Consider the following 9,857-nt stretch of genomic DNA (forward strand, 5'->3'; position numbering starts at 1 on the left):
TTAGATGGTCCCAATTTTGTTGGCAACATCCAAAGCATCATAGTCAGGAGCCAGTCGAACATATGCTTTCTTCTCTCCATCAGGCCTGATCAAGGTGTTGATCTTGGCCACATCAATGTCATAAGGCTTCTTCACAGCCTGTTTGATCTGGTGCTTATTGGCCTTGACATCCACAATGAACACAAGTGTGTTGTTGTCTTCTGTTTTCTTCATGGCTGACTCAGTAGTCAGGGGGAACTTGATGATGGCATAGTGATCAAGCTTGTTTCTCCTGGGGGCACTCTTTCAAGGATAGTTGGGCTGCCTTCGGAGACGCAGGGTCTCGGGTTGTCGGAATGTAGGTGACGTGTGGATCTTCTTTTTTTTTTTTTGGTGACTGTGCACGCCTTTCAGCACCGCTTTCTTAGCTTTCAAAGCCTTTGCTTTGGCTTCCGCTTTGGGAAGGGCAGGGGCTTCCTTCTTCGCCTTCGGCACCATCTTCGTGAAAGGCGAGTATAATCTTTCTATCGTTACTAGACTTATATGAAGAAAGTGAACCTCTTCATAGTTATCCAATAAGGGACCTTATAAGGATGTAGTGTGGGATAAAGAGGATGGTGAGTCTCTTCAGCCGGGTATGGGCTCTGATTCAGTGGTAATAGGCTGGTGCTGGCCAAAGGTAGATGACTGCTTGGGGCAGGAATGAATGGAAACTGCCTCTGCTCCTTCTGTCACTACTTCTTACTTTCCATCTTTTTTTTTTTTTTTTTTTTTTTTTTTTTTTTTAATGTATTCATGAAAGAAACAGAGAGAGGCAGAGACATAGAGTGAGAAGCAGGCTCCTCGCAGGGAGCCCAATGTGAGACTTGATGCCAGGACCCCGGGATCACTGACCTGAGCCAAAAGCATATGCTCAACCCCTGAGCCACCCAGGTGCCCCTCTTCCTTTCCATTTTGTGAGCATATGCTTCTCTGTTCGTGATCAGTATATTTATCCCACTCCACCTTTTGTCTGGAAAAAATAGACACCAGCCCCTCAGACCCCTGAATTTAACACTGAAGAGTTTGCTTTCAATTATCTCTGGCTTTGGAAATCTATACTTCTTTCTCCTCAGCCTGGTAATTAAATGAGTGACTCAATAAAAGTAAAAGGAATAGGTCAGGCTTTTTTTGATGCCAGTAAAGGGTATACTTTCTTATCTTTTGTATTCACCAGGCAAAGCCAATAAATTGTTAAAAATCCTGTATTTGTAATCCTGTGAGGCTACAACTGACTTAAGCCCAGATTAAGATAAAGTGTCAAATTCAACCTCAGACAGACTAGGCTATGCCAGAATTTTGACACTAACATAGAAAAGTAGAACGCTTCTCTGGTTCAGCTAAGCACCCCTGCTCCCAAACTCTCAACAAAATTAAAATTCTAGAATCTTAGAACTGGATGGGACCTTTGTCCTTGTGATTACCCTTCAGTCTTGGTACCCATGAGTCTTGCCTCCAAAAATGTCCCTTTATGTGAAGTGGGACTCTGGTGAACCAGAGTTTTTTGTCTGTTAACCTCTTTGTAATCAGAGAAAACACAACTAACTGGCTGAGATTGTTGTCAGTACGTGGGTGTGGCTGGAAAAAAATACCCTCTGTGACCAATAGTTCTTTCTTCACTGTACTCTGCTTTCATACTGTTTCTCATGAATAAAACATATTCACATGACATTTTGTACTTTTCTTTCCTGATTCAGTCGATGCAGATAGCCACTTCCTCCTGGGCTGTACGAGAGAGGTATCAGCTCTGTGTAGCTAGAGATTAAGTAAAAGATGTATGAAAAAGCTACAGAATTTACTTAAGACCGCATGATGGGATCCACTTAGAAATGAGGTGAAAAGTCAAAAGTCCTGGACTCTGGTTGATAAGTTGGTCTGCTTTCTTCCCTACAAAAAGCTCATTCACTTTCCAGGACAAAAGAAATCCCTTCCTCTTCCTTTTAAGTTAAAAAATATCATTACTTATTGATGCCTGTTCCAATGGCAGGCACTGGGTACACAGCATATACAATACAGTTCCTGCTTTCACAGAGCTCAAGGTCTCACAGAGCTCAAGATAGGAAGCAAAGACTAACCACCTTAAATGTATCATAGTGTTAGGAGAGAAAAAAGAGCATCACGAGAGACAATAAGAGAAGAAAGGACAGAAGGAAAGAAGGAAGGAAAGGAGAGAGAGAACCAGAGCCATTTCAAACCTAAACTTTTTACAAAAATACAAACTTGTGGGTTAGTTTGAAAACAAGAGCCTTCATATTTGATCCTACTAAGGTGAACATGATAGTTGTTGTTTTATAAGGTACATCATTTGGAAGGTCACATACAACAGGATCAGTGAAGTTCAATCTGAATAAAGTCAAGACAGAGACGTGCTCCTCCTAAAATGTCAAGAGAGAGTCGTGGCTCATCTAACCAGGTCATGCCACCTCCAGTCACTGACCTCTCTGTTCTCTAGAGTGGTTGCTTGGCACGTACTGTTTTTTCCCATAGCTGAATTATTCCTCTGCCAACTTGGCTTATGAAATGTTTACAAGCAGTTTAAAATATTGTGTTGAAAGGCACAGATAGGTTCAGAGGGCTTTTAAATCACACTTTCCTAATTTCTTTTCTTTTCTTTCTTTCTTTCTTTTTTAAATGAATAGGTAGAAACAAAGGTTACTGGGAGGATTTTTAATAGGTTCACCTCTAACATTTGCAGAGTAACCTGTGAGAGAATAAACAAAGGTCCATCTACTGTGTTTAAATATTGAAAATGTATAAATCAAGCTAACAAACTTAAATAAAATCGGATAAAGAGATATTTTTTCCTTTTATCTTTACATGTGCCTTTATCCTCTAGAAGGCTGGATTTCGGTTTGAAGTTCCATATGAGGAAGTGATGGTATGGAAAGAGCTGCCCCCAGGCCCCAACCTCTGGCGCCTTTCTTTCCCTACCCCCAACCTGTCCCTGCCCCATTCAGGTGAACCCTGTAACTCACCTAATTCTGTTCCAGTCATACAACCTTCAAACAGCCATCTGTGAGGTCTGGCAATGTGTGCACAGGTGGTGCGGTCCACTCTGAGAGGGAAGACATGGGCAAGTGGCCCATGCAGGCTCCAGAAGTGGGTTTAGGGCTATCTGGACAAGAAAAGCTAGGGTTCTAGGTCCCCAGAGCTTAGTCTAGAAGAAGGTGAACATAGATCCATAGTGGACACATCCTCTCAGTCCCATGGATGCCTCCACATGTTGATAAAAGGATCAAATGCCACTCTCCCCCCCAAATCTGGGACTCAGGATGGGGATTCCTCTTGTCTGGGTCCAAGTACACACCAACTTTCAAATATTTCATTTACTTTTATTAAAGTAATAAAGTTTATTTTCATTTAAATAATACATGTACATCAAGCAGATCAAATAATAGACTCGTTTATAATGGAAACCAACTCTCTCTCTCTTCTCTGCAGCCACTCTTCAGAGGCAACTGCTTTGAACCACCAGCAATTCTAGCACTTCCCTCAAGATTGTCAGATTACATTTTCACCTCTACTTACTAAGTTATCAACTGTAGGCATTCTTGTTTTTACATAAATAATCTTAAAACTCCACAAAAGTTGCAAATACATCACAAAGAATTTTTTTTTTTTTCTGAACCACTTGAAAATAAGTTGCCAGTATGATACCCCATTGCCCCTGGATTTTTTTTTTTTTTTTTTTTGTATTTCTAACAAGCAAAGGCATTCTTCAATATAACCACATTACAATGATCAGAAATCATGCATTGCATATAGTTATCATGTCTCTATAGTTTCCTTCAATCTAGAATAGTCTTTGGATTTTCATGATCTTAACTCTTTTGAAGATTAGAGGTCACCTTTATTTTGGAATATCCTTCAGTTTGGGTTTGTCTAATATTTCTTCATGATTAGATTCAGGCTGTGTGTCTGGTTAGAGTAACACATGAATGCACATGAATGCATATGTGCACATTCAAGTGGCACATTATTTAGATTCATCTCATTATAAAGGATATTAATTTTGTTCATGCTATTAAGGTGATGAAGGAAGGGTAATATTTAATAATTATTCTGTGGAGAAATACTTGAGACTATTTCAATATCCCATTCCTCAGCAAATGAACACCCTCCTAACCATACTTGAGGTCCAACATCCAGTGTCATGTGGCCCTTGCATGGATACCCCCTCACCTCCTTAGACTCCAGCTCCCCACTTCAGACACCACTGACTCTCCCTTCCCCTAAACACTCCCACCATGAAGACATCTATCTTGCTTTCCTAATGGCTTTTGGATTGAAATGTTCATGAAAGGAAAGAAGGGAAGGAAAGGGAATACAAAGAAAGGAAAAAGGACAAGAAAAGTAGAGGAGGAAAAAGAGAAAGAGCAATTCTGATTTATTCTCATTATGGAGAATATGGGAATAATCTGAATTAATGTTAATTCAACATTAGAAAACTCTTCTTTTGCATCTGAAAATAAGTTTGCCTCTTACACTAACCTTTAATTATTCTTCTTTTGTCTCATTGGCAAGATTAACTCATACTGTGATACTCATTTAAGTGGAAAAACTGAGAAAGAGATATGTCTAGGTCATATGGCAAATGATTTGCTGAGCTAGAATAAAAAATTTGTGGGCCAAGTATATCACCATCTCACCTCCATTATTTCACCTGCCTATTTCCTGCCTTTTGTTTAGAAAGTATAGTTAGAGTTAATGGCTATACACTGTGTCTTGAGGGCTACTTCAAGGTCCCAAATGTCTCCTGGAAAAAAGTGTTCCCCATTGATCTGTAATATCTCCATTCTCCTTTTCTATCACATTTTGTCACACATTTTGGGAAGTTAAAAAAAATTGGGATATAGCCTTCAGGTAGTCTTTATTTAAATGTACATTTATTGCTTAAAAGACAGCAAGCTTTAAAGAAAGAATCCTTTACATACTGTATTTGTGGTTTATGTAACAAGTTCAGTCAACAAATGCCTATTGAATATACCTCTTGGGCCAGGTACCGAAATGGATCTGGCGATAAATGAGACAGACATGGTCCTTGTCCTCATGGAACATCATAGTACAAATATGATGAATGTCACAAAACCAGAAACCACAGGGACCTTGGAGAGGGCACAATGTGAAGAGCTAATCTGGATAAACTTTCTGGCAACCTGAAGAAAACAGGAACTATTTAAATGAAACGTTAGTGGGAGAAGGGACAGCAGAATGCTCTATGCAGAGTGAAAGAAATGTGTTAATGGTCAAAAAGGTAGAGTAGAGAGCAAGGAGGAAGCTTGGCCAGAGATAAGGTAAATTTATAAGGAAGGAGTAGGCATAGAGGGCCTTGGTAAGACATATAGACTATTCCATTGAAGGGCTTTAAACAGGGAAAGACATGAAGATTTGCATGTTCAAAAGACCACTGTGGATATAGTGTAGTGAGTAGATTCTGGGCATAAGGATATACACAAGAAACCTGTTCAGAAGCTATTTCAGTAGCCTAAGAAAGACAGTTTAGTGGTGGTGGCACAGAGAAAGGAAGGCAAACTGAAGAGATATTTAATAGTTGGAACTGGTAGGATAGATAGAATTGATGAGTGATACAATGTTTAAGGAAGGAAGAGTCAAAGATGACTCTTTGTCTTTCCCATGGTGGTGTTCATAATGATTATGACTAGTTATTTGTGCAATTGTTTATTTAATATCTGCCTTCCTCACTGGATTAGAAGCAACCCAAGGACAGGGACCAATCATACTGAATGTCTTATTCCCTTGTATGCATGGTCTACATAGTATGTGGCACATAACCGTATTTAAAAGCTGTTTATTTGTTAAATTATATTTTTACTTATGAGCAAATGGGTTTCTGGTGGTATCATTCACTGAGTTAGGGACATGGAGGACGAAGAAGTTTAGAGAATGAGCTTTGGCTCTGCCGAGTTTCAGGCACCTGTAAAACATTCAAGGAGAACTGTCCTCTAAGCATTTGGAAATAGAAGTCTAAACCTCAGGAGGGAGAGACGGGCTGGACATATATAGGAGTCATGAGTGTAGGGAAAGCAGTCAAAGCCAGAGTATAGGAGATAGCCTAGTTAGCAAGTTTGGAATAAGAAAAGAGACCAGAGGAGAACACTGTGGACAGTAATATTTAAGGGCTCTGCAGAGGAGGAGCAGCCAACAAAGGAGATTGAGGAATAGCCAGAGTGTTCTGGTGCCTGGAGGTAGGAGGGAATTCAGAAGAAAATGGAGTCTCAGGGTTAGGGGAAGAACATCTAAGAAAGAAGGAAGAGTCAAGAGTCTCTGATGCCTCTGAGAACTCAAACACGGGAGGCACTTGGTAACCAGCTTTAGTAGAGTGGTAGACAAAAGCCAGAGTGATTTAAGTGGAAATGGGGGGGGGGGCGGGGAATGGATTTAGCCAACACAACCAGAGCCATAATACATTTATCTGATTAGTTGTCATCTTTCAAAAACAATTATGCTCCAGAGAGGATAAAATGAAGAACCTGAATTTTTAAGAAAGGAGTGTGGAACATGAGTGGACTCAGGTCCCTGATGAGGCAATCACATGGTGGTTCAGGGGAACAAGGAGGTCTCCAGAGTGAGTGCCTACAAGTGGGAGGGGAATGGGATAGATAACAAATTTCATCATTTTGCCTGAGGTCAGCCCTAATCCTCACCTTCAAAGAATGTCAAGGGATTTACTGTCAGGACTTGGTTAGCCAATGGAACTCCACCTCTCACAGAGATTTCACTAAGGCCCTCACTCAAATAGCAAGATAAAGTTCTATTGAGAAACTTTAGGACATTTCTCTAAGCTTTTCAACTTCTTTTCTGCAAAGAAGCTATCTAATGGAGAGCATGAAACATTTAAAAAACAGCAACAGCAAAATCTCTTTTAGCTGAGAAACTGAAATTAAAATTTGGCTAACTTCTGGCCCAGGGATTTGATTTGTTGTGTATCATCATTCTTGCCCTTTATCTAGTTATAAGGATGTTAACAGGACTAATAAAACCATTTGTGTGAAATGCTTAAAACAAAGTCAATGATAGAAATACAAGGTGACATTTCCTTTCCTAAGGGCTTATAAATTAAATATTAACCTAAAGTGTCATTTATTACTAGAGGGTTATACATTCGGTCCAATTGCTAACTAGAAAAATGGAAAGATAAATGACATTCTGCCTCCAATTTTGAAATTTCTAGGATTATAAGGTCATGAAAAGTTGGCATGAAAAACAGCTTTCCAATCCTTAAGTACAGAAAACCAGACCCTTGGACAGCCCTGGTGGCTCAGCGGTTTGGCACTGCCTTCGGCCCCGGGTGTGATCCTGGGGACCCGAGATCGAGTCCCACATCGGGCTCCCTGCGTGGAGCCTGCTTCTCCCTCTGCCTTGTGTCTCTGTCTCTGTCTGTCTGTCTCTCTCTCTCTCTGTGTCTCTCATGAATAAATAAATAAAATATTAAAAAGAAAAAAAAGAAAAAAACAGACCCTCACCACAGCCCTGATCTCGGCAGACCCCAAGTGACCTTGAATCCTAATGCACTTTAGTTGGGAGAGTGTGCAGTCCACCGACTGCCTGAGCCAGCTCTCAGTTCTCTGCTCCCTAAAGGCCATCGCTTCCCAGCTTAAGGGGTCAGGAAGAGTCTCCTCTTCCCTGTGTTCTCCACATCCAGTTGTTTTGCCACCTTGTAATCTCTCCTACCATAGAACTTCTTGTTCGGAAGAGGTTTAAATTGATATGAATAGAATTTGAGTGCAGAGGGGCGCCTGAGTGGCTCAGTTGGTTAAGCGGCCAACTCTTGATTTCAGCTCAGGTCATGATCTCAGAGTCATGGGATCTGCTGGTGTCGGGGGTCTGTGCTCAGTGTGGAGTCTGCTGGAGAGTCTCTCCCTCTCCCTCTGCTCCTCCCCCCACTCTCTCACATAGTTACTCACACACACACACACACACTCAAATAAATAAATCCTAAAAAAAAAAAAAAAAAGAAGAAGAAGAAAAAGAAAAGAAATCTGAGTGCAGAAAGTTCAGGAAGTCAAATTTCTAACGAAAGCAACATATCTATGGCATATATAAGACATTAATAGGAGTGCTAATTCAGAAATTAGGCAAAATTGGGAATAAAGAAGTTATAGGAAAGCTGTCCTTTCAATGTACTTTGGTAATGGCAAATGTGTTTTTGTGTGTATGTGTTTCTTCCCAAGCTCTGTCCCCAGGGCTCACTAGTGATAATGAGGATTAAGGGGCTTAGAAGCAAACTCCAAAATACCCAAGGTGGGAGTTTCAAAAAGACAAGTCTACATTTCCTTTTATTTTCACCTCTCTCTTTTTCTCCAGTTAAGTGTTTCTAGATACCATAAACTCCTTTCTATTATTGCTTCCATCTCTCATTACAATTTAGAAAAGGGCCCTTAATTAAGTCTGTCCCTAATATTCATTCATTTGACAAAGACTTGAGTTTCTTTTGTTTTTCACCATTGTGCCAAGGGCTGCAGGCTACAATTGTGAATTATAATTGATCCTCAACTTTAAGGAACTTATGGTATAAATCCAATCAAGTGACTTTTCGAAAAGAAATTCGAAGATTTCTGGTAACCTAAAGCATTTTCTAGAATATAAAGGTGATAATACCTGGATCTATTTTTGTAGCTATGTACATCTTCTGATTTTGTATTAATGAAACCATAACTCCAAGTCTAAATACACCTGTGTATTCAAATAACCTTACACTGTTTACACTGTTAAATTTTAAACCGGTCCTTAAGTAGAGGGCTTTTGCAATTCGTTCATTCTTGGATTCGTTTCTGAGGTATTTCTTAATACACTTACACTGACGCACTTATCAGAAGATTTAAGCATACCACCAATTTTGAGAGTCAAGGGCAGATCTGTTAATAAGCACAGGATTTGGTGTCCATGAATGTTCTCTTTTCCCTAGTTCCTTTTTTATTTTTATTTTTTTAATTTTTATTTATTTATGATAGTCACAGAGAGAGAGAGAGAGAGGCAGAGACACAGGCAGAGGGAGAAGCAGGCTCCATGCACCGGGAGCCCGACGTGGGATTCGATCCCGGGTCTCCAGGATCACGCCCTGGGCCAAAGGCAGGCGCTAAACCGCTGCACCACCCAGGGATCCCCCTAGTTCCTTTTTAAAAACAAAATAAAGTTTTCTTTTTCAAAATGTGCAGTTGGTATGGGATCTGTTCATGCCTCTTCACCAGGAGCTAGGATATCTCCAGGTTTGGTGTTTCTGGCATAAATGACTGGAAGTCTGTGCTTTGAAACCAGTTTAAGAAGTCCTTTTACTAAAGAGCTTCTGAAGGGCTGCCGTGGCTGGGGGACCATGAATCTCCCATCTCTGAGACAACAGCCAGGCTTATAAGCTTAGAGTTGGGAACTTCCTTGCAAAATTTGTCATATGTCGCTTTGTCAAACAAGAACTTTGCTTTTAGACCATTTCTTTTTGGCCTTCCCCCCGGATTTGTTCACTAGGTCTTTGTCTTTCTTGGCTGACTTTCTGGCATCTCTCTTCTTCTTGGGCTGCATGGTGAAGAGAGAGCAGCTGCTACCCCCCATGGCCTCACTAAGATGCTGGAGGGAAAAGGACTCTTCTCTCTAGTTGGGATGGCTTTGTTTGTCTTGAGAGATGTGTTGAATTATAATATAGAATTCCCATTTAACAAACAGCTTTGCAGAGCTGAGTTGTGATGTCTTCTACTTTGTTAACTAATTTGACTATCTGAAAAGTGTTTTTACAATTTAACATCTGGCTACTTACTTCTCCCATGCTGGCTGTTTAAAACTGAGAAACAAAGTGAGACAAAAGTTTACAATGTCATACCATGACAAGT

At 40.3% G+C, this 9,857-nt stretch overlaps 2 pseudogenes; both read right to left on the reverse strand.

Annotated features, from left to right (window-relative positions):
* LOC106557947 lies at window positions 1-557 on the reverse strand (annotated as a pseudogene).
* Window positions 558-9,210: 8,653 nt separating this feature from the next.
* LOC100685518 lies at window positions 9,211-9,582 on the reverse strand (annotated as a pseudogene).
* Window positions 9,583-9,857: the final 275 nt, after the last annotated feature.

The sequence above is a fragment of the Canis lupus genome, chromosome 28, assembly GCF_011100685.1.
Source record: "Canis lupus familiaris isolate Mischka breed German Shepherd chromosome 28, alternate assembly UU_Cfam_GSD_1.0, whole genome shotgun sequence".
Lineage (NCBI taxonomy): Eukaryota > Metazoa > Chordata > Mammalia > Carnivora > Canidae > Canis > Canis lupus.